Source organism: Pseudophryne corroboree, chromosome 6 (genome assembly GCF_028390025.1).
Source record: "Pseudophryne corroboree isolate aPseCor3 chromosome 6, aPseCor3.hap2, whole genome shotgun sequence".
NCBI lineage: Eukaryota > Metazoa > Chordata > Amphibia > Anura > Myobatrachidae > Pseudophryne > Pseudophryne corroboree.
The window spans coordinates 410170329-410196229 of record NC_086449.1 but is presented as its reverse complement, the minus strand read 5'-3'; the positions used below and the strand labels follow the sequence as shown (position 1 = coordinate 410196229).

General features: G+C 42.1%; 1 protein-coding gene and 1 pseudogene across 1 annotated transcript in view; one reads left to right on the top strand and one right to left on the bottom strand.

Moving 5' to 3' along the window:
• Nucleotides 1-25901, top strand: part of GRM3 (glutamate metabotropic receptor 3) — a 522963-nt gene that overhangs the window by 411677 nt on the left and 85385 nt on the right. The gene's annotated exons all lie outside the window — the stretch shown is intronic.
• On the bottom strand, nt 1576-1694 carry LOC134937352 (5S ribosomal RNA; annotated as a pseudogene).

Genomic DNA, 25901 nt, shown 5'->3' with positions numbered 1-25901 from the left:
CCTGCGTTCCACAGTTGTAGCGAGTCACCTGACGCGTTTCTCCGCCTCCAAAATGGGCGGTTTCTCTGATGAAACCGCCCATTTTGGAGGCGGAGAAACGCGTCAGGTGACTCGCTACAACTGTGGAACGCAGGTGGACCGCAACCGGAAGCCGGAAGCCCCGAACCCGGAAGCCGCGCATCGCGGCGTCTCAGCGTCCCCTGCGATCCAGGACCTGGACACGTGCATCCCTGTCCCCGCTCCTGTCCGAGTACGGAACCCAAGGACAGTGCAGAGCATTGAGTGACATCCAAGTCAACCGCCGCAGAGCGGTCAGCCATCGGAACAGTGAGTGACACAAACTATCTGGCTACACAGGAGCTAGTTGCGGTATTGGCTTATTGACCATTCAGCCTATCTTTGACTTTCTAACCACCAGCTTTCAGGTGATATGTGAACAGGCCTTCACTAAACATTAAAGAGCCTCTTTTTCCGCAAAGTGCAATTTGAAATACAACTATGCACTAACCCTAACTGCAACTAACAAATAAGCTTCTTGCATGCAAATAAATTAATCAATATATCAAGGGTGGGTACCCAACTCTTAGTCCTGAGGCCCTGGACACAGTCAGTAGTTTATTTTATGTTGTGATTTTAGTAAATTACTTTTATGTGATTATAATTATATTGCTAATAGCATTCTAAACTATCTATTTGTATTCACGAAAAAATCTGTATTAATAAATAATTTTTATTTTTTGCAAAACCAGCAGCAATTGATTTACTCCTCCCTCTGAGCGCCCACAAACCCTTTCCTTTCTTACAAGTTTGCTCTTGCTATACGGTGAACAGCCAGGTTCACTTTTGTGGGCAGCCAGAAGGGTTAGAGTTAATATTATTTTATAAACGTACTAATATAGCATTCTAAGTATTCAACTTAGTAGCTTACCTTATTCTGAAGTTAACTAACATAATCAGCGCCCACTGTTGTCCTAGAGACTTCTCTTTTATTCACTCCATAGGAAATGCAGGAGTAAATGGTGGCCATCTTTAAGGAGTCCTTGGAGACCATGATTCATATTGCATCGGTATCCATAACAAGAGGACCATGTAAAGAGCAAAAAAAATATGGTGAAAGCTATGCACTAGATTTTTATAGCAGATAAACCAAGCTGGGATCCAGTCATATGTGAGGGAATGAGACTAGCCCAGAATAGATAACATCATGTATAAGAAAAAGAAAAATATATTGTGTAAAAGATACATATAAATAAATAAATAAATAAATAAATGTAAAGTCGAAGAGGGTGACACACATATATTAGTGTGTGACTAGTGTAGGAACGTGACATCATACTTATAACCAGACATAGGTGGTGTCAAGAATGGCACTAGGTGGGAACAAGAGAAGAGAAATAGTTGCAGAAATTTGCAGCTTTGTGGTGGGAAAGGGGTGGGAACAAGACGAATACATATGGAAAACGAGCGAAATAGTATATTGACAGTACGCAGGAGGTGCATATTGTTAAAAATGTCACCTGAGTAGTAACGTGTGGTATTAAAAGGATCACTGGTTAGCTCAATGTTATTTATCAGTCCTTACAGTACCTGATATTCCCAGGCAGTCACCCTCCCTGGTACTGATCAGGCCCAAACACTGCTTAGCTTCCAAGATCGAACGAGATTGGGCGTACCAGTGTGGTTTGACTGTACTTGAAAGGTAAACATCCTATTACCAGGAACCGGTCGCACATACACACACGAACCCTGAGATGTTAGATGCTTAGAAGGTGTGACAAGGACATCAAGGGGAGTGAAGGGTGAGAGAAGGGTGTGCAAAGGGAAAAAATTAAAATGAAAGGTGTGGCAGCCGATAAAATTGGGAATAAGGGAGGATACAGCACCTCATAGAAAGGGTGCGATTTCATAGCTTTCGTTCAGACCCTTGGGTTGCAGGGTCTGTAGCTGGAATATCCAGTACATCTCCCTTCTCGAGAGTTTGTTCGCGAGGTCACCTCCTCTCTCTCCCAGGCGCACAAGCTCGATTGCTTTAAATGTGAGGTCCTCAGGATTGGAGTTATGTTGTGATGAGAAGTGTCTAGAAACAGTGTGGCTCTCCACTTTATTTTTTATATTTCTTATGTGTTCCTGAATTCTCATTTTCAATGATCTTTTGGTCTTTCCCACGTATTTCTTTTTGCAAGGGCATTCCAGTAAGTAGATCACGGACACGGTATTACAGTTCATGAATTCCTTAATAGTGTATTGTTTCTTATCCTCTGTGTCGCTGAAGGTTTTCCGATTTGGATGTAGGAATTTGCACACATTACATTTCCCACATTTAAAGGAACCCACACATTTAGGCATTGTGGTGCTCTTGGTGAATTTCTCCTTTAATAAGCTGGGTGCAAGGTGGTCCTTCAGGTTTCTAGATTTCTTGAAGATGATGACTGGTTCTGGCGGTAGGAAATCTTTGAGGACTGGATCCATGAGGAGAATATTCCAGTGATTCCTAAGCGACTATATATATAGTGTGTGTGTGTGTGTGTGTGTGTGTGTGTGTGTGTGTGTGTGTATATATATATATATATATATATATTACTAACACTCATGGTAATGTACGGATGCATGTATTAAAGAATATTTACATAGAATTTATAAATTGATAGCTGCATGCTGTGTCTGTCACTCACAGTCACAGTTCTCAACTCACAGTGTCGCAGCCTAACAGTATAGCTCTGGACAAAATGACCAACCCTGCTGCTGATTCTTACAACTGAGCTGAGCTGCGCCACTTCTTAAACCCATGGGCCATGCCCAGCCAGCTGCATTCTTTCCCCTCCCAGTCCCTGTCCGCCGCCTGGAGCCTGCTGATTCTGAAATGCCTTTCAGAGATGGCTGCAGAGATTGACTTACGAGATGATGATGTCATCATCTTGCAAGATCCTAGCAGCGGTGCGGCGACTGGAAGTGGCTGTGAGGGCTGTCCTCGAAAAAGGACAAACAGCCAGGTGACACAAACATATATCCCCCCTCCCGGCGGTTTCTAATAAAGAAAAATCCCCCCCCCCCTTCCCCCACACACACACACACAAAAAAAGGTGTGAGATGGCCCGGGCCCCCTGGCATACCCGGGCCCTGGTAATCTGTATCCCTTCCCTCCCTCTCTCCAGGGTCATCTTAACAGCAGGATAGGCCCCTGGGCACAGCAATGCACTGGGCCCTGTACCCATACTCCAGTGGTAGGGTGCGGGGGTGCTATCAGCGGCAGCTTTGATGTCCCGCGGGCGATAGGGGGTGTTCTATCTTCCACTCAGCATGTAGGACCTGGAGCAGTAATTTCTGCTAATTATTCTTGCCAGATGGGGCTAAACTGTAAAAGGGGGCATTGGGCTGAATGAAGAAGCCTTGGTACATGTCTTCCTGGGTGGTAGTTGGTGTTTAATACGTAGGGTAGGGGTGGATAGTGGAGTGGGATTAATATTCATAATTTTTTGGTGGGAGGGCAGCTTGCTTGACCCAAGATATCTCAAGTTCCTGAAAAGATATTTCTTAGCTTTGAACAGGATAAAAAAACTAGAGAGTCCCACATTTCAGAAGGTTCTGGGGACTTGGGGATCAGATTTCAGGAGCTCGAGCAATTCATCAACTAAAATCTAAAACTGCATATTAGGCGTGTGGAGCTGGAGCAGGAACCAGCTGCTTGAAGGCTGATATCTCTGGTTCTGGGCATAGTAGAGACAAGCAGACAGTGTCCACCAAAAGGGGAGAGTCTTAAACCATCAGAAAAATTCTAAGTCAGACAGAACCCAAGATATCTGGCTGGGAAGAGCAATTAACAGGCTGGGATGGGAACCACTGCTTTCAAGTCTTATATCTCCGGTTCCCCTGGGCCGATTTTCAGAAATCTGGTACCCCTGGAAAGAGGGGACCCTCAGCTATCAGCCTAAGGCCATTATACTCCTAGGGTCCTTGGGCAAGAGCCCATTGAGCCCATACAAAAAGTCGGCCCTGCCTCTCTCAGCACCACTGGTCATCACAGCCTATGTTGCAGATCAAGAGATGTTATAAGATAAATATCAGGGCCGGAGCTTCCACTAGGCAGCTTTAGGCAGCTGCCTAGGGGCGCCGGGACCTGAGGGGGTGGCCTGCTACAGCTGCCTAAAAAAGGTAGCTTAGTCCTACCTTTCACAGCCACTGCAATCCCCCAGAATGCGTATCTTATAGTAGCCATGACTGCTAAGCTCCCGTATTGCAGCCTCCAGCTCCACCTCCAACCGGCACAGGCAGTAACTTTGACAGCTCCTGGAGTCCTGGCTGGGGGTGACATGCAGCACTGCTCTTCATTCCAGGCTCTTTCACAGACTACTCGTTTCCAACTCTGCACTGCAGCCTGCAGGTAAGGTGGCTGCACAGTGCATTCTCTGCATTGATAAAGAAAGAGGGCGAGAGCAGCAGTGTGGTGAGGGGGGAGATGAGGAGCAGGCATGCACACAGTCTGGGGGGATGAGCAGCAGCATGCACGCAGATTTGGGGGGGTAGAACAGCAGACATTTAACAGAGTAGGGGGGAGGGGGTTAGAGCAGCATGCCTTTCATCTGAAGGGTGGGTAGGGGGAAGGGGCAGAAGGCAGAAGTTTTGCCTAGGGTGCCGAGAAACCTTGCACCGGCCCTGATAAATAAATATATATATATATATATATATATATATATATATATAAGTTACGCAGCAGTCATATCCCAGTGCACTTGGAAAGACTATATCTAATCACTCATCTCTGTCTCAGTTCGAATGTCACAAGAAGAGAGAGACCAGGCATTGGGTGAAGAATGCTCCCAAAACATATGACAAAATTATGTTAAGTTGATATTTAAAAAAATTCTACTGGCACACTGGATCGAAATAAAACCTTGAGGAACACATCCACTGAATGGCAATCATATATTTATCTAATTTAACTTAGCTTTAGTATCAGTAGTGTGTTAGTGATCAGTATTGTATTATTTGTGTTATACATTCAACGAAGTACAAAAACTAGTTATGTGCACCGAAAAATTTTCGGTTTTGTGTTTTGGTTTTGGATTCGGTTCTGCGGCCGTGTTTTAAATTCGGACGCGTTTTGGCAAAACCTCCCTGAAAATTTTTTGTCGGATTCGGGTGTTTTTTTACAAAAACTGCTTAAATCATAGAATTTGGGGGTCATTTTGATCCCATAGTATTATTAACCTCAATAACCATAATTTCCACTCATTTTCAGTCTATTCTGAACACCTCACACCTCACAATATTATTTTTAGTCCTAAAATTTGCACCGAGGTCGCTGGATGACTAAGCTAAGCGACCCAAGTGGCCGACACAAACACCTGGCCCATCTAGGAGAGGCACTGCAGTGTCAGACAGGATGGTACTTCAAAAAAATAGTCCCCAAACAGCACATGATGCAAAGAAAAAAAGAGGCGCAATGAGGTAGCTGTGTGACTAAGCTAAGCGACCCAAGTGGCCGACACAAACACCTGGCACATCTAGGAGTGGCACTGCAGTGTCAGACAGGATGGCAGATTTAAAAAATAGTTCCCAAACAGCACATGATACAAAGAAAAAAAGAGGTGCACCAAGGTCGATGGATGGCTAAGCTAAGCAACACAAGTGGCCGACACAAACACCTGGCCCATCTAGGAGTGGCACTGCAGTGTCAGGCAGGATGGCACTTCAAAAAAATAGTCCCCAAACAGCACATGATGCAAAGAAAAATGAAAGAAAAAAGAGGTGCAAGATGGAATTGTCCCTGGGCCCTCCCACCCACCCTTATGTTGTATAAACAGGACATGCACACTTTAACAAACCCATCATTTCAGCGACAGGGTCTGCCACACAACTGTGACTGAAATGACTGGTTGTTTGGGCCCCCACCAAAAAAGAAGCAATCAATCTCTCCTTGCACAAACTGGCTCTACAGAGGCAAGATGTCCACCTCCTCCTCATCGTCTGATTCCTCACCCCTTTCACTGTGTACATCCCCCTCCTCACAGATTATTAATTTGTCCCCACTGGAATCCACCATCTCAGGTCCATGTGTACTTTCTGGAAGCAATTGCTGGTGAATGTCTCCACGGAGGAATTGATTATAATTCATTTTGATGAACATCATCTTCTCCACATTTTCTGGAAGTAACCTCGTACGCCGATTGCTGACAAGGTGAGCGGCTGCACTAAACACTCTTTCGGAGTACACACTGGAGGGGGGCAACTTAGGCAAAATAAAGCCAGTTTGTGCAAGGGCCTCAAAATTGCCTCTTTTTCCTGCCAGTATACGTACGGACTCTCTGACGTGCCTACTTGGATGCGGTCACTCATATAATCCTCCACCATTCTTTCAATGGTGACAGAATCATATGCAGTGACAGTAGACGACATGTCAGTAATCGTTGGCAGGTCCTTCAGTCCGGACCAGATGTCAGCACTCGCTCCAGACTGCCCTGCATCACCGCCAGCGGGTGGGCTCGGAATTCTTAGCCTTTTCCTCGCAGCCCCAGTTGCGGGAGAATGTGAAGAAGGAGCTGTTGACGGATCACGTTCCGCTTGACTTGACAATTTTCTCACCAGCAGGTCTTTGAACCTCTGCAGACTTGTGTCTGCCGGAAAGAGAGATACAACATAGGTTTTAAATCTAGGATCGAGCACGGTAGCCAAAATGTAGTGCTCTGATTTCAACAGATTGACCACCCGTGAATCCTGGTTAAGCGAATTAAGGGCTCCATCCACAAGTCCCACATGCCTAGCGGAATCGCTCTGTTTTAGCTCCTCCTTCAATGTCTCCAGCTTCTTCTGCAAAAGCCTGATGAGGGGAATGACCTGACTCAGGCTGGCAGTGTCTGAACTGACTTCACGTGTGGCAAGTTCAAAGGGTTGCAGAACCTTGCACAACGTTGAAATCATTCTCCACTGCGCTTGAGTCAGGTGCATTCCCCCTCCTTTGCCTATATCGTAGGCAGATGTATAGGCTTGAATGGCCTTTTGCTGCTCCTCCATCCTCTGAAGCATATAGAGGGTTGAATTCCACCTCGTTACCACCTCTTGCTTCAGATGATGGCAGGGCAGGTTCAGGACTGTTTGCTGGTGCTCCAGTCTTCGGCACGCGGTGGCTGAATGCCGAAAGTGGCCCGCAATTCTTCGGGCCACCAACACAGCATCTCTTGCACGCCCCTGTCATTTTTTAAATAATTCTGCACCACCAAATTCAATGTATGTGCAAAACATGGGACGTGCTGGAATTTGCCCAGATGTAATGCACGCACAATATTGGTGGCGTTGTCCGATGTCACAAATCCCAAGGAGAGTCCAATTGGGGTAAGCCATTCTGCGATGATGTTCCTCAGTTTCCGTAAGAGGTTGTCAGCTGTGTGCCTTTTATGGAAAGCGGTGATACAAAGCATAGCCTGCCTAGGAAAGAGTTGGCGTTTGCGAGATGCTGCTACTGGTGGTGCCGCCGCTGCTGTTCTTGCTGCGGGAGGCAATACATCTACCCGGTGGGCTGTCACAGTCATATAGTCCTGAGTCTGCCCTGCTCCACTTGTCCACATGTCCGTGGTCAAGTGGACATTGGGTACAACTGCATTTTTTAGGACACTGGTGACTCTTTTTCTGAGGTCTGTGTACATTTTCGGTATCGCCTGCCTAGAGAAATGGAACCTAGATGGTATTTGGTACCGGGGACACAGTACCTCAATCAAGTCTCTAGTTCCCTGTGAATTAACGGTGGATACCGGAAACACGTTTCTCACCATCCAGGCTGCCAAGGTCTGAGTTATCCGCTTTGCAGCAGGATGACTGCTGTGATATTTCATCTTCCTCACAAAGGGCTGTTGGACAGTCAATTGCTTACTGGAAGTAGTACAAGTGGTCTTCCGACTTCCCCTCTGGGATGACGATCGACTCCCAGCTGCAACAACAGCAGCGCCAGCAGCAGTAGGCGTTACACTCAAGGATGCATCGGAGGAATCCCAGGCAGGAGAGGACTCGTCAGACTTGACAGTGACATGGCCTGCAGGACTATTGGCTTTCCTGTGTAAGGAGGAAATTGACACTGAGGGAGTTGGTGGTGTGGTTTGCAGGAGCTTGGTTATAAGAGGAAGGGATTTAGTGGTCAGTGGACTGCTTCCGCTGTCATCCAAAGTTTTTGAACTTGTCACTGACTTCTGATGAATGCGGTCCAGGTGACGTATAAGGGAGGATGTTCCTAGATGGTTAACGTCCTTACCCCTACTTAGTACAGCTTGACAAAGGCAACACACGGCTTGACACCAGTTGTCCGCATTTCTGTTGAAATAATTCCACGCCGAAGAGCTGATTTTTTTTTTATTTTGACCAGGCATGTCAATGGCCATATTCGTCCCACGGACAACAGGTGTCTCCCCGGGTGCCTGACTTAAACAAACCACCTCACTATCAGAATCCTCCTTGTCAATTTCCTCCAGTGCCAGCAACACTCATATCCTCATCCTGGTGTACTTCAACAGTGACATCTTCAATTTGACTATCAGGAACTGGACTGCAGGTGCTCCTTCCAGCACTTGCAGGGGGCGTGCAAATGGTGGAAGGCGCAACCTCTTCCCGTCCAGTGTTGGGAAGGTCAGGCATCGCAACCGACACAATTGGACTCTCCTTGGGGATTTGTGATTTCGAAGAACGCACAGTTCTTTGCTGTGCTTTTGCCATCTTAACTCTTTTAAGTTTTCTAGCAGGAGGATGAGTGCTTCCATCCTCAGGTGAAGCTGAACCACTAGCCTTGAACATAGGCCAGGGCCTCAGCCGTTCCTTGCCACTCCGTGTCGTAAATGGCACATTGGCAAGTTTACTGTTCTCCTCAGACGATTTTGATTTAGATTTTAGGGTCATTTTACTGAGCTTTATTTTTTTTTATTTTACATGCTCTCTACTATGACATTGGGCATCGGCCTTGGCAGACGACGTTGATGGCATTTCATCGTCTCGGCCATGACTAGTGGCAGCAGCTTCAGCACGAGGTGGAAGTGGATCTTGAACTTTCCCTATTTTACCCTCCACATTTTTGTTCTCCATTTTTTAATGTGTGGAATTATATGCCAGTAATATTATATCAATAGCAATGGCCTACTACTATATATACTGCGCAAAACTGAAATGCACCACAGGTATGGATGGATAGTATACTTGACGACACAGAGGTAGGTAGAGCAGTGGCCTTCTGTAACGTACTGCTATATAGTATATACTGGTGGTCAGCAAACTGTGCAAAACTGAAATGCACCACAGGTATGGATGGATAGTATACTTGATGACACAGAGGTAGGTAGAGCAGTGGACTACTGTACCGTACTGCTATATATATAGTTATACTGGTGGTCAGCAAACTGTGCAAAACTGAAATGCACCACAGGTATGGATGGATAGTATACTTGATGACACAGAGGTAGGTAGAGCAGTGTCCTTCTGTACCATACTGCTATATAGTATATACTGGTAGTCAGCAAACTGTGCAAAACTGAAATGCACCACAGGTATGGATGGATAGTATACTTGACGACACAGAGGTAGGTAGAGCAGTGGACTACTGTACCGTACTGCTATATATATATATAGTTATACTGGTGGTCAGCAAACTGTGCAAAACTGAAATGCACCACAGGTATGGATGGATAGTATACTTGACGACACAGAGGTAGGTAGAGCAGTGGCCTTCTGTACCGTACTGCTATATAGTATATACTGGTCGTCAGCAAACTGTGCAAAACTGAAATGCACCACAGGTATGGATGGATAGTATACTTCATGACACAGAGGTAGGTAGAGCAGTGGACTACGTACCGTACTGCTATATATATAGTTATACTGGTGGTCAGCAAAATTCTGCACTGTCCTCCTACTATATACTACAATGCAGCACAGATATGGAGCGTTTTTCAGGCAGAGAACGTATAATACTGGTGGTCACTGGTCACTGGTCAGCAAAACTCTGCACTGTCCTCCTACTATATACTACTGCTGGTCCCCAGTCCCCACAATAAAGTAATTAGCACACTGAGCACAGATATTTGCAGCACACTGAGCACAGTCAGATATGGGGTGTTTTTCAGGCAGAGAACGTAGATATTTGCACTTGCAGCATACTGAGCACAGATATTTGCAGCACAATTTGCAGCCCACTGAACATAGAAACTGAGAGGACGCCAGCCACGTCCTCTCACGATCATCTCCAATGCACGAGTGAAAAATGGCGGCGACGCGCGGCTCCTTATATAGATTACGAATCTCGCGAGAATACGACCGCGGGATGATGACGTTCGGGCGCGCTCGGGTTAACCAAGCAAGGCGGGAGGATCCGAGTTGCTCGGACCCATGAAAAAAAAGGTGAAGTTTGGGCGGGTTCGGATCCCGAGGATCCGAACCCGCTCATCACTAACAAAAACACAATGTAAATTATATGGCTGCGTTAGTCTTTGTGGAATTTGTTATGTTCCTAGCTTGTTATTTATGTACAAAAGTGTTTTCCTTAGCATCTTACTTTGTTTGAATACATTGTTTTATTGTTTTTCTGTGCTTTTCTGTTAAACACATTTTCATAGAAACATAGAATTTGTCGGCAGATAAGAACCACTTGGCCCATCTAGTCTGCTCCTTTTTTTTTTATCTCTAACCTTAATTGATCCTTATTTCTTTGTAAGGATATCCTTATGTCTATCCCATGCATGTTTAAATTGCTCTACTGTCTTAGCCTCTACCACCTCCGATGGGAGGCTATTCCACTTGTCCACTACCCTTTCTGTGAAGTAATGTTTCCGTAAATTTCCCGTGAACCCCCCCCCCCCCCCCCCCTCCAGTCTCAGTGCATGTCCTTGTGTCCTATTGCTTCTCTTCATTTGGAGAATGTTTCCCTCCTGGACTTTGTTAAAACCCTTGATATATTTGAAAGTTTCTATCATGTCCCCCCTTTCCCTTCTCTGCTCCAAACTATACATATTGAGATTTCTTAGTCTTTCTGGGTATGTTTTGTGATGTAGGCCATGCACCATTTTAGTTGCCCTTCTTTGTACAGTTTCTAATGTATTAATATCCTTTTGAAGATATGGCCTCCAGAATTGAACACAGTATTCTAGATGAGGCCGTACCAATGACCTATACAGTGGCATTATTACTTCTTTCTTTCTGCTGCTGATTCCTCTCCCAATGCAGCCAAGCATCTGACTAGCCTTCCTCATTGCTTTGTTACATTGCTTACCTGCCTTTAAGTCATCTGAAATAGTGACTCCTAGATCCCTTTCCTCATCAGTAGTTTCCAGTATAGTGCCATTAATACTATATTTAGCCTTTGGATTTTTGAGACCCAAGTGCATGATTTTGCATTTTTTGGCATTAAACTGTAATTGACACACTCTTGACCATTCCTCTAGTCTACCTAGATCCTCAATCATTTGTTTTACCCCACCTGGTGTGTCTACCCTGTTGCATACCTTTGTGTCATCTGCAAAAAGGCATACTTTCCCTTTAATGCCATTTGCAAAGTCACCAATAAAGATATTAAAAAGCACTGGTCCAAGTACAGATCCCTGGGGTACTCCACTTTGAGATAATCTACAACTCTTTCTTTTAAGAGTGTTTCCATCAATTTCCCTACTACTGATGTAAGACTCACTGGTCTGTAGTTGTTTGCCTCTTCCTTGCTTCCACTTTTGTGCAGTGGGACTACGTTTGCTCTTTTCCAGTCCTCTGGAATTACTCCTGTAGCTAATGACTGGTTGAATAATTCTGTCAATGGTGCTACCAGCACCTCTTTAAGTTCTGTTAGTATCCTTGGATGTATCCCATCTGGCCCCATAGATTTGTCCACTTTCAGCTTTGAGAGTTCTGTTAGGACCTTCTCCTCTGTAAATGTACTTGTGTCATTTTCCTGAATATCCCTAAAACTTAACTGTGGCCCCTTCCCCTCTCTTTCAGTAGTAAATACTGAGCAAAAATAATTATTAAGATGATCTGCTATTAAATTGTCTCCCTCAACAAGACTCCCAGTGTCTGTCTTTAGTTTTATTATTCCGCCTTTTGTTTTTCTCCTTTCGCTTATATACCTAAAAAAAGTTTTGCCTCCTTTACCCACTGACTGGGCCATTTTCTCCTCAGCTTGTGCCTTTGCACATCTGATTACCTTCTTAGTATCCTTCTGTCTAACAAGATATATCTCTTTGTCTTCATTATTTTGTGTCTGCTTATATTTCCTAAAAGCCATCTTTTTTGCTTTCACAATATTTGCTACTTCTTTTGCAAACCACACTGGCTTCCTTTTCCTTGTGTTTTTCCTAACACTTTTGATACAAAGGTCTGTTGCCTTTAATATTGCACATTTTAATGTTTCCCACCTGCTTCCAAGTTTCTTGCCTGCACGGCTTCCAAGTTCCTCCACTCTACCAAAGAATCGCTTACACATTTTCCCTTTTGTCATAATGAAGCCTTTCAGATGTTGCCAATGGGACAACAGAGCTGTCAGTTATTCTTAGCATGGGACTAGGAGAAATGCAGCTGACATTGGGGGTAATTCAGAGTTGATCGCAACAGGAAATTTGTTAGCAGTTGGGCAAAACCACGTGCACTGCAAGGGGGGCAGATGTAACATGTGCAGAGAGAGTTAGATTTGGGTGGGTTATTTTGTTTTTGTGCAGGGTAAATACTGTCTGCTTTATTATTACACTGCAATTTAGATATCAGTTTGAACACACCCCACCCAAATCTAACTCTCTGTGCACATGTTATATCTCCCCCCCCCCCCTGCGCACTGCACATGGTTTTTCTCAACTGCTAACAAATTTGCTGCTACAAACAACTCTAAATTAGGCCCAATGTCATGATGTGTCAATAAGAGTAAAAAGGAATCAGGCTTATTGGTGAGGAGATGGCAGGGAGTATTCAAAACCTTTCTTAGACATCATTAAAATGAGAGAGTGGATGAAGTGTGGGCTATGCCCATTGGCATCACTATCCCACTGATATCAGCAGCATGTGCAATCTCATACCTTGCAATCAGAAACATGTCTATTCAGCTTAACATGTTTTATTTACAACAATATTATTATTATTATTATTATTATTATTATTATTATTATTACTACTACTAGTAGTAGTAGTACTACTACTACTACTACTACTACTACTACTAGTGCTAGTACTAAATACAGCTATTACAAAACAATGATACACTGAAACTTGAAGGTATAATTAGAACAAGTAAATGACAGCAGCAATACTTTTGTAATAGATACAAAATGAACTAATTTACAGTGCAGTGAAAGTCCAATGACCACTGATATAGAAATAATATTCATACGTTATTAATGTTGGTCTCCAAGGAGCACCAGAATGTGTAGCTGTCTGAGAAATTGCTGAAATCTCGTGTGGAAGCCGGGTGTTCTCTCATTGTAGAGAGGAATTATTTATAATGAGACAGAATTTCAATTGGACCAAATCCCACCATTTTATTGCTGAATACATTAGTTAGTTAAATATATAGTAGGATTGTGGGACACGCTGGCAGAGGTAATTAAAGTCTGCTTTTCTGTGTAACGCGTGTAATATTTGGCCTAGGCATGAGCAATAAGTCCTCATTATAGATATTGTACAGTAACGGTTCTCATAACTGTGGGGAAAATGTGTTTGTTTTAGCTGTAGAATTCAGCAGGAGACATCATGGATTTCTTTTCCTTTCCATGAAATGAAGACAGCTCAGGGAATAGTTCTTCATCAGCATTTCAGGTGGTATTGCCGCACTTACTAAGTAGCTAAGCCCTCAGGGTAGAATTTGGCCGTTCAAGTCTCAGGTAATTTCCTTTGTAATTGTTCTTAGACGGATAATGTTGAGAAACCATTTAGTGATTTGAAGGCAGTAGTGCCAAGTTTTGGTAGATTGTGTGAGACTTGAGGCAGTCTGGACCAAGATTTGCGTTCATACACAATACTCTGTGGACTCTAAAGAGAATTATTTTTATTATTATTAATATTATTATTAATCGGAATAATCATCATAATAATATTTAAAAATTCAAAGACCAGTATGTATGAGAATTCTATAAAAGTGAAAATAATAATGTTGTTAAAGTAACACTGTAGTCTATACAATTATTCCTTTATATTTACAGAACATGGAATTCACTTATGGAGAGTTTACCTCCACCTTCATTTCTACAGAACCTCCTTTCCCTGTAACTTCTATTTGGAATTCAAGAAATAAATATGGCACAAATCAATGAAATTATAAGAAACAAAAAACTTTCAAAATAATTTTACTTATCACTTTGGCAATGAGTCTAATGCAGAGTGTGACCTATGCTTGTTTACAAAGTGCTACCAATGCATCATAGACAAAACATAATGCAAAAACTTTTCATCAGTAATAATACTGTACACATAACATTAAAAAAAGCCTAATTGGGTTACATACCTTATATGCCATTCTTATATATTAGGCGATGGTGACCGATATGAGCTATAATAAGCAGTGTGCCAGATTAAAGGGCTCTCGTCACAAAAGTCCAATCAGTCTCAAACGCAGCTATCACTCACCAATGCTCCGGCTGCTGGAATTAGCGCTGAGCGTGTCATGCAAGGGATAGCGTTCAGAGGGCCTAATTCAGAGCTGATTGTAGATGTTCAATAAAACGCATACCTACAATCAAAATCTTTGGCATGCGGGGAGATGCCCAGTACAGGGCTAGTCCGCCCCGCATGCCAGGCAATACCTCCCCTCGCAGACGTGCAAAAGCATCGCACAACGGCGATGCTTTCACACCTGCCGAGTAGCTCCCCGCCATGTTTTTGGCCGCAGCGGCTGCGTGTGATGTCATGCAGCCCCCATGGCACGAACCGCAAGTGGTTCGGACACACCTGTGTTGTCAAGACCGCATCTCAAAAATGCTGCCGCAATGCCACCGACACACCCAGCGACCACCTCTGCCTGTCAATCAGGCAAAGACAATTGCAGAAGTAAGATGCCTGCGCATCTCACTGTGTGCGCATACGCACAGAGCATAGGGCTTCAACCTGCATTCGCTGCCACTGCGGCTCCTGCTAGGCTGCTAGGAGCAAGATCAGCTGATGCTCTGTCTCTCTCTGGAGCAATAATGGTGACTGGTATACCCCTTGCAAGATGTGATGTGCTATACAAGTAATCCCGACGCATACGCCTCTTGAAAAATCTGCAATCTGCTGAGAAACGCGCAGAGGACATGGCTATACCACCTGTTGCCGCTCTTATGCACCACTTTGTCTACCAGCTACCACTTTCCAAGTCCACTACAAGAAACAGCATGACCTGGTATCTAGGGCCTGCTGGAACCTGTAGTGTACCAAAGTTTTCAGTCTGCGCATGCACCTGAGTTGCACTGCGCATGTATTTCAATGAATACGCCTCTAAAATGCAGATTGAAATTTCACATAGAGAGATACATTTCAGTGGCCATTTCTAGGAGGTGTCAGGGGGGTGGCTAGCCACACACGGGCATATCGTGGTAAACAACTGCGGCAAAAGACGCAGGTGTAGCGACACACGAGGCCATGTTCAGATGACAAAATTGCATCTGCCATCAGACTGGTGCAATCTTCGATGTTGCGACCGATGGTGAAACAATAGTGCATCTTAATACATGCTGTAACTAAATAGCGTTGCGGGCAGAAGGCATTTCTGCAGATGAGTAGCATGACGATGTAAATGCTGGTGCGGAAAAATTACAGTCCGGCTCTGCCTGCAACTTGGAATGAGGCACCATGAAAAAGGTCCACAGACATCCTTGTATTGCAAAAATCCCAATGCACAAGGAAAACATCTTCTTGGCAGGGCTATTTCTCTGCGCTGCTTGTCAGGTTTCAGTGTGATCACTATTTGTAACCAATGCTCATACTAAAGGAAAGGGCCTGTAAGGGGTAATCCTCAGTCTCAATAAATGGACCATCAACCACTGATATTAGATCATTGAACCTTGAGGATATGTAAGGCATAAAAAGAAAACTGTAATAGTGCAGAAGGCTTAAAAAATAATTTTATTGCAACAAACTAAAAACACACACTATAAAATTATTTTATCTGTACGCTCATGGAAGTTTTGGAGATGATTCTCTTCTGCCACTGAAGATACAAATCACTGACTTAAATTAGAAAGGCAAAAATAAAACCTGGAACAGCAGAATTCCTTCTGTATATTTAGGGATATGCTGCTTCTGAAAATCCAATGTTTAAATTCTTGTTAATGAACCTTTTTATAAGTACATACATAGTATGTTGGGGCATACTTACTTTCCTAGCAGGCGACCCTCGCGCATATTAAAATAGATAGGAAGGGAGCACTATTGCCATGCCCCTTCAGTGAGAGGGGAGAACTTAAAATTTTAAGTACGTACTGCGGTATGAACTGCAGTTACAAGATGGCCGCGGCATCCACACCTTTCAATAGGCCTAGTGGTGTCCAGCTGCAAAATGTCACGCCCGTTCTCCGGTTCTCTGCACTCTGGTAGCACCCCGCTGCTTCAGCTCTGCAGCGCTGCTGTCCACCACCCTGCTTGACCACCCAGTTTGCTCAGTCTTGTCAGCTCATGCTCCGCTCCTCTCAGAGTGTCCAGCACTCATGACTCCACCTCATGACTCCACCTTCTTCTCTTCACAAGGCTTCTCTGCTCCCAGACTCCCTTGTCCAAACAGCGCTCTACAGCTAGAACATGTGACTGGACTCTGGTCAGACCTTAGCTCCTGCTGTACCAGCATGACATTGTAAGTCACTTAAAGGGGCAGGCACACAACTTTCCAGGGTGCACATCAGGAAAGTACTTTCTGTAAGCTGGTGGGAGAGGGTTTGTTGTTGTGTCAGGAAGATAGCTTCTGTTGACTGGTGGGAGTGAGCTTACTGTTATGTCAGAAAGGCAGCTACTATTGGCTGGTGGAAATAAAAAGAAGTGAGTGTTTAGCAGTGTCAAATGCAGTAGGGAGGTTCAGAAGAACTTGAAGCAAGCAATAACATAAGGATTTAACAGTGGTCAAATCATTCACCACCTTTGTCAGTGATTTCTCTGCTGAGTTTTGGGAATGAAAGAGGATTGCTCCCAATAGTTTGTGTGAGAAAGCATGGGCATGTCTTGGAGGGGTGCTGGAGGTACGAGTGAGATGGAAATCTGACAGAATATGGGTCAGGATTGTTGTTTTCAAAATAGTAGTAATAACCAAATGCTTGAATAGTGACGGAAGGTAGTAGTGTAGATAAAAATATTAGCTGTTCATTAGGACTGGGATGAGCACCGTAGGTTTGTAAAAGTTCTCAAATAGTTACAACTTCTACAGCATTTATCTATGGCTGAGGTAGTTAAAATACTGTCCCTGGAGGATCAATGTTACCCTATACTTTATTTCCTTTTTTAAATTGATGTATGCTTCCTTCTCAGTTGAAGAAGTCTTTGAGTGTCAGGAAATCTGGTCTGGTCAGCGCCAAAATGCCACTTATATATAGTACTGTATGTGCAATCCACTTGCACCTCATTGCCCAGTGCTTATGGTAGCAACAGTTTGCCACTATTGCCCAAATACTTATTGCTCACTATCGATATAGATTTACCCTGACGAAGCAAATGCGAAACGTACGTAGGGCCTGAGTGTCCTACGTACCTGTCTCTCATGTCTAATTGAAATGTACATATTATACCATAAGTGCTTACTATATTAATGGAAATTATAGCAGTGTATTATTATATATCAGTGGAGCGATCTATGGAAAATTTAAATAGGTAGAGATTACTGTGATCACTCATTATTGAATTCAGACTACTTATTATGAGTCAGATATATATGCAAGAATAGTCTATTCTGAGTATCATAGACAAAAGATCTCATTGCCTAGATGACTATATATAACTTTTATTTGGCTACACACAATGACTTCCATTTGGCTACAGCACGTGAAATAGCCGAAGGATTCCCAAATATAACAGGGAAATCCACATATGGCTATCTGTACATCTGTATATTAATAAAAACTTTTCAGTTGATTTACTGTGTATGATATGGGCATGAGGATTTTTATAAATCCAGAACGGAACCAAATAATTTAATCATCTGCAACTACATATATTAACATCTATATATATACCGGATTACCACAAAATATTGTATTTATTTATTCTAATACAATAGGACCGGACATAAATAAGTGAGAGATTTTGGGAAATATGATTATAATATATATGGGGTCATGCCGTCTTACGAGTCACTATAGGGATCTGGCAATACTATATGAGAGATCTGGTAATGCTAATGTATGAACTATTTATATTCTTTTGAAAATACACTCACCACTTTAAATATGAAATCATAATATGGTACAGCATTATTGAGAGATAGGTGGATTTACATCTGACACTATAAGTAAGAGATGATCCACTAATATTTATTGTGGCAACATATATGAGTGACACCCATCTCTATTATGAGGTAGATGGATTTTACATCTGACACTATAAGTGAGAGATGATCCACTAATACCCATTGTCAAGCTTATGTGAGTGACACCAGACACTATATGAGAGAAGTGACTGGCTGACCTAATACATATGTGAAGTGCATCTCTACTTTGAAACCTGATATTATATGCAAGAGGTACTCTCAATCACACCTCACCATACATATATCTATATATATACTTTTTCACTAGCCTACGTGTCAGAAAAAACCCTCTATATGACACAGTGACACCTGACACTATATGTGAGAGGTTACTGGCTGACCTAATCCATACGTGAAGTGTGTTTTCATTTTATTCTGAAATTTGATTCTATATGTAAGAGTTACTTTAAGTCACACTTCACCATACATATATTTATATATATATCTTCTCACGATTCTATAAGTCTGGGGGGGCGGGAGAAAAATCCCCTATATATAAAAATAAATATTTGACAGATCACGATTCTATAAGTCTGGGGGGGGGGGAGAAAAATCCCCTATATATAAAAAGAAATATTTGACAGATTGGTCCTGTCTGCACTATAAACATTTTTTGGATTAACAGGATCTGGATGTCACGATGACCTCCCATTAAATGCACTTTATGGGAGATCACACAATAATAGTTGCATAATACAGACGATCACTGTATTATAGAGTTCTTTACAACATCATTTCTGGGCAACTAGCCAAGGTTCTTGACAGGAGTACTAAAAGTGATACTTTGTTATAAGTCTATGATTAACAAGGAATACAATTGTATCTGACCCTCCCCTCAAGTAACATATTATAATGCCCATAGAAGCACATTGATACTATACTCTAAGAATATATATATCATCTCCTGTAGCAGATAAACAGCATAAGGGTTTTGTACAAGACACATAAATTGTAGAGGACAGGCACGAAAGAGACGCTCAGAGGTTTTTAATAATTGTTTATTGTTTATTTTTTCTTTAGTTCACAGTGTTGTTGTGTCATCACACTAATGTTACATGTTTTTTAATATTTCGCAATAGTCAGACCTTGCAGACATGTAATAAAAACATGTCTTCACATTCATAATAATTTTTAAGATACAAAATAAAGGTTATATTTTACTTAAACAATTTACTACCTTGTGCACCTGAAACAGATCCTTTTTCTTTTCTTCCCTTATTGCTCACTATCGTCAGGTCTCATCATCCAACAATATGCACAGACATGTGCATCAGCACCTACTTATATCCTTGCATTCCTAAGGACAAAGGAAGTCCATTCCTAGCAATCCTTGCTAGGTTATTAGTTAACATCAAGCTCCTGTGTGGTACGCTGTGCATTTCTCACTGTGTTACTGGGTGCCAGACCCACTGCCTTGTTTCCTGAATCCACTCTTGTTCAGCTTTCCTGTACTGTTGCTTGTATTGCCCACAAGTGTACCAGACCATGAACCCTACATTTTGTTTATATTATTCTAGTGTTTAATCCTTCTGTGTCTGATATTGGTGGCAATGGTGCTGGATCACCACTGTGCTTATACTATACTACTACTTAACCCTCTGGTGCCTCATGCTGCCTGTATATCAGATCCCAGATCATGTTATGGCACACATACATCTATAAGGTGATTCCTTGACCCTGCCACAAAGGCAGATCCTCTGACCATTGGGGAATCAAGGAAATTAACTAAGTTAAAAATGCCATTTTGCTGATGGTCGGGATTGGGGTATCGGGATTTTTAAGTATGTTTAATATTCCCGATCCCCAGACCTGGTGGTCAAGGGATCATGGCATTGCCCATAATAAATTTTAGATGTAAGGGGACCATTAGACAACGTTGCTGTTTGCTCATTCTTTTTCTCAATTTGTCTGCAGAAGCTCTGCTATCTAGTCCAGTGTTCTAGTCCACTAGTCCATTCCTGTGTTCTGCTGTCTCCTAGAGCACTTGTCACTATTAGTGAACTGTGTAAGAGTCGGCATATACCCCAGGGCCACATACAGCTATCCTTTGCTTTAAAAACTGTTTACCTTGCCCCCAGTCAGCACTGATCTACATTCTATAAGCAGTGCCATCTGTCCACCTTATTAACGTGGCATTGATATTTGTAAATATTGGTGGAACAACAAATTGTGGATGTGTCATTTTGACTTGACGACTCTTAAACCAGCAATAGGCTAAATATGTAATCTCACTAAGGAATCCGTTTTTTAAGGTCTAGGAGGAAGTCAGTGAGTTGGTGATCTGAATTTGACCGATGGCACGAAAACATCATAAACTGAAGATATTATCAATGCAGTGGTCTCTACTGTGCAGGAATCCACAGCAGAGTGAATATTGTGAACAGTTTGAGGTTTGCTGCTTCTATATCCACCCAGAAGCTGTTATTTTGTGATCCAGGACTGAGATCAGAAAAGCAATGGCTGGTGCTAGAGTTACTGTATTAAGGGTTGTTACTATCATTTCGTTAATGTGTGACACTAATTAATTTTTTATTAGAACCTCCATGGAAAGTCATCTTAACACTGAGCAAAATTAAAACTGACTGTGAAGCTAGAAATCATTGTGTCCAGTTCGGATTGTAAACAGAACTAATTTTCAATTACGATACTGTCAGGATAAAGAACGTTCTTTCTTCCATTGTACATCAGGAAAACAAAGAACATACTACACCTTTAGGGCTTCTGGGGAAACCTGAAATCTGTTGCATTAGCCAAAGCTTTTTTGGACTGGTGGATGAAAGAAATCATTCTTGCTACATGCCTAAAAATAAATGCACCCTGTATGCTTTTTAACAAGATGGACAGAGCAGGCAATCATCACAGCCATTGTGTTACAAAAAAAAAACAACTAAATAGCTGCTAATAAAACTCTGCAGTGCCTAAGAGACAAGTACATGCTTTTTTTTCACTTGCTATTTTTTTGATGACTAAAAGTTTTACAGAAATATTTTATATGTACTATTATTGGGCATGTTGATGGGCTGATGCAGAGTTGGTCACAGAATTGGCGTAAATAAATAAAAATGTAAAAAAAAATTGAATAAGTCCACCAATATCATATGTAGAGCTTAAAATGTAGTCCGGTCAGGAACTAGCATATACATATAGTTCATGCAAAGCACATATCAACGGACACTTATCTTTCCTCTATCAACCATCAATAAACGCATTTAATATTAGGCATCCTACTGTATAAACAACAAAAACTGGAGAATCATTTCCTCCTCAAACAGCTGCAATAAAAAAAAAAGTCTTAAATAGGCCCACAAAAACATAATATATGCCAAAGAAAGCCAATCAGAAATAGTTCATCTTCATTATCAGCTGAACAATCAAACAACCAAAAGCTAAACTTGTCCACACAGGATTACGCCTGATAATAATCTTTCTCACTTAATAATTAATCCTTACTGATAATACTGAGCGGGGAGGTGCACTTAAGAAAAAAAAATCATATAATATACAAAAATAAAAAGTGCAGGTTGAGTATCCCTTATCCAAAATGCTTGGGACCAGAAGTATTTTGGATATCGGATTTTTCCCTATTTTGGAATAATTGCATACCATAATGAGATATCATGACGATGGGACCTAAGTCTAAGCACAGAACGCATTTATGTTTCTTATACATCTTATACACCCAGCCTGAAGGTCATTTTAACCAATATTTTTTATAACTTTGTGCATTAAATAAAGTGTGTGTTCATTCACACAATTCATTTATGTTTCATATACACCTTATACACACAGCCTGAAGGTCATTTAATACAATATTTTTAATAACTTTGTGTATTAAACAAAGTTTGTGTACATTCACACAATTCATTTATGTTTCATATACACATTATACACACAGCCTGAAGGTCATTTAATACAATATGTTTAATAACTTTGTGTATTAAACAAAGTTTGTGTACATTGAGCCATCAGAAAACAAAGGTTTCACTATCTCACTCTCACTCAAAAAAGTCTGTATTTCGGAATATTCTGTATTTTGGAATATTTGGATATGGGATACTCAACCTGTATTATTATATTGAGAACACACAGATTTTTTTATTTTAGTGTTAGAGAGTCGCCCTTGATGTATCCTTTATATAAAAGTTAACTTTATTCATTTATTCCTTAAAATAGTGAAATAAAACAAAATTAACAAAGGTGAACAAGGAAACAAAATATGTACAGTAATTACCTAGTGTCAATAGACATAAATATGAGTTACGATAAAACCTTATTATGTATGTGAACTCTTGTTTGTCATGTCTTTTTAATATGATTACATTAATTCAAACAATTGTTAGTAAATATAACATTAAGTAATCAATTTATCACTGATCTAAAAGACAACTCACTGTACTTGTCACTATTACTGTTACAATATATATTAGTGTCTCCCTGCTTATCAGTTACACTATATTAGCTGTATAGAGCCCATTCAAATGTGTATTAAAATTAGATATGTGCACCGGAAATTTTTCGGGTTTTGTGTTTTGGTTTTGGATTCGGTTCCGCGGCCGTGTTTTGGATTCGGACGCGTTTTGCCAAAACCTCCCTGAAATTTTTTTGTCGGATTCGGGTGTGTTTTGGATTCGGGTGTTTTTTTACAAAAAACCCTCAAAAACAGCTTAAATCATAGAATTTGGGGGTCATTTTGATCCCATAGTATTATTAACCTCAATAACCATAAGTTACACTAATTTTCAGTCTATTCTGAACACCTCACACCTCACAATATTATTTTTAGTCCTAAAATTTGCACCGAGGTCACTGGATGGCTAAGCTAAGCGACACAAGTGGCCGACGCAGGCACCTGGCCCATCTACGAGTGACACTGCAGTGTCAGACAGGATGGCACTTCAAAAAAATAGTCCCCAAACAGCACATGATGCAAAGAAAAAAAGAGGCGCAATGAGGTAGCTGTGTGACTAAGCTAAGCGACCCAAGTGGCCGACACAAACACCTGGCCCATCTAGGAGTGGCACTGCAGTGTCAGACAGGATGGCACTTCAAAAAAATAGTCCCCAAACAGCACATGATGCAAAGAAAAAAAGAGGCGCAATGAGGTAGCTGTGTGACTAAGCTAAGCGACCCAAGTGGCCGACACAAACACCTGGCCCATCTAGGAGTGGCACTGCAGTTTTCTAGCGAGAGGATGAGTGCTTCCATCCTCATGTGAAGCTGAACCACTAGCCATGAACATAGGCCAGGGCCTCAGCCGTTCCTTGCCACTCCGTGTCGTAAATGGCATATTGGCAAGTTTACGCTTCTCATCAGACGCTTTCAATTTTGATTTTTGGGTCATTTTACTGAACTTTTATTTTTTGGATTTTACATGCTCTCTACTATGACATTGGGCATCGGCCTTGGCAGACGACGTTGATTGCATTTCATCGTCTCGGCCATGACTAGTGGCAGCAGCTTCAGCACGAGGTGGAAGTGGATCTTGATCTTTCCCTATTTTAACCTCCACATTTTTGTTCTCCATTTTTTAATGTGTGGAATTATATGCCAGTATCAATAGCAATGGCCTACTACTATATATACTGCGCACAACTGAAATGCACCACAGGTATGGATGGATAGTATACTTGACGACACAGAGGTAGGTAGAGCAGTGGCCTTCCGTACCGTACTGCTATATATACTGGTGGTCACTGTCAGCAAACTGCAAAACTAAAATGCACCACAGGTATAGAATCTAGATGGATAGTATACTTGATGACACAGAGGTATGTAGAGCAGTGGCCTTCCGTACCGTACTGCTATATTTACTGGTGGTCACTGTCAGCAAAACTCTGCACTGTACTCCTCCTATATAATACTGCTGGTCCCCAGTCCCCACAATAAAGCAGTGTCGCACAGATATATGCAGCACACTGAGCACAGATATGGAGTGTTTTTCAGGCAGACAACGTATACTGGTGGTCACTATCAGCAAAACTCTGCACTGTACTCCTCCTATATAATACTGGTGGTCCCCAGTCCCCACAATAAAGCAGTGTGAGCACAGATATATGCAGCACACTGAGCAAAGAAATGGAGTGTTTTTCAGGCAGACAACGTATACTGCACTGTACTCCTCCTATATAATATACTGGTGGTCCCCAGTCCCCACAATAAAGCAGTGTGAGCACAGATATATGCAGCACACTGAGCACAGATATGGAGTGTTTTTCAGGCAGACAACGTATACTGGTGGTCACTGTCAGCAAAACTCTGCACTGTACTCCTCCTATATAATATATATAGGCAGGCAACGTATACTGGTGGTCACTGTCAGCAAAACTCTGCACTGTACTCCTCCTATATAATATACTGGTGGTCCCCAGTCCCCACAATAAAGCAGTGTGAGCACAGATATATGCAGCACACTGAACACAGATATGGAGTGTTTTTCAGGCAGGCAACGTATACTGGTTGTCACTGTCAGCAAAACTCTGCACTGTACTCCTCCTATATAATACAGCTGCTCCCCAGTCCCCACAATTAAGCAGTGTGAGCACAGATATATGCAGCACACTGAGCATAGATATGGAGTGTTTTTCAGGCAGACAACGTATACTGGTGGTCACTGTCAGCAAAACTCTGCACTGTACTCCTCCTATATAATACAGCTGCTCCCCAGTCCCCACAATTAAGCAGTGTGAGCACAGATATATGCAGCACACTGAGCACAGATATGGAGTGTTTTTCAGGCAGACAACGTATACTGGTGGTCACTGTCAGCAAAACTCTGCACTGTACTCCTCCTATATAATACAGCTGCTCCCCAGTCCCCACAATTAAGCAATAAGCACAAATATTTGCATCAACATTAATAAACGGAGAGGACGCCAGCCACGTCCTCTCCCTAACATTTCCAATGCACGAGTGAAAATGGCGGCGACGCGCGGCTGCTTATATAGAATCCGAATCTCGCGAGAATCCGACAGCAGGATGATGACGTTTGGGCGCGCTCGGGTTAACCGAGCCATACGGGAGAATCCGAGTATGCCTCGGACCCGTGTAAAATGGGTGAAGTTCGGGGGGGTTCGGTTTCCGAGGAACCGAACACGCTCATCACTAATTAAAATACACCTATCTAGTAGATCTTAGATGCTATACTAGTTTTTCCTATTATGATTAAAGCGCAAACTATGTTTTCATTGGTCAAATAATTCTTGAAATTTAGCACTATCTGTTTAGAATATGAATTTAGATAAAAATCTTAGGGACTCATCAAAATGTACTTAATAGAAGTAGTCAGAGTTACCACATAGGATGACTATTCAGAGGATACCTGCTTTTAACAGCAGTAAAATGATGGTCTGAGACCCTATTAAGGTCCTTATTAAAAAAAAAATTACATAGTAATTATTATCCTCTTAATACAGAGGACAAAATAGGATAGTAATGAAATTGCATAGCGCTAAAACTAGTAGGTTGTTATTCCTATTTTTTTTTTAAT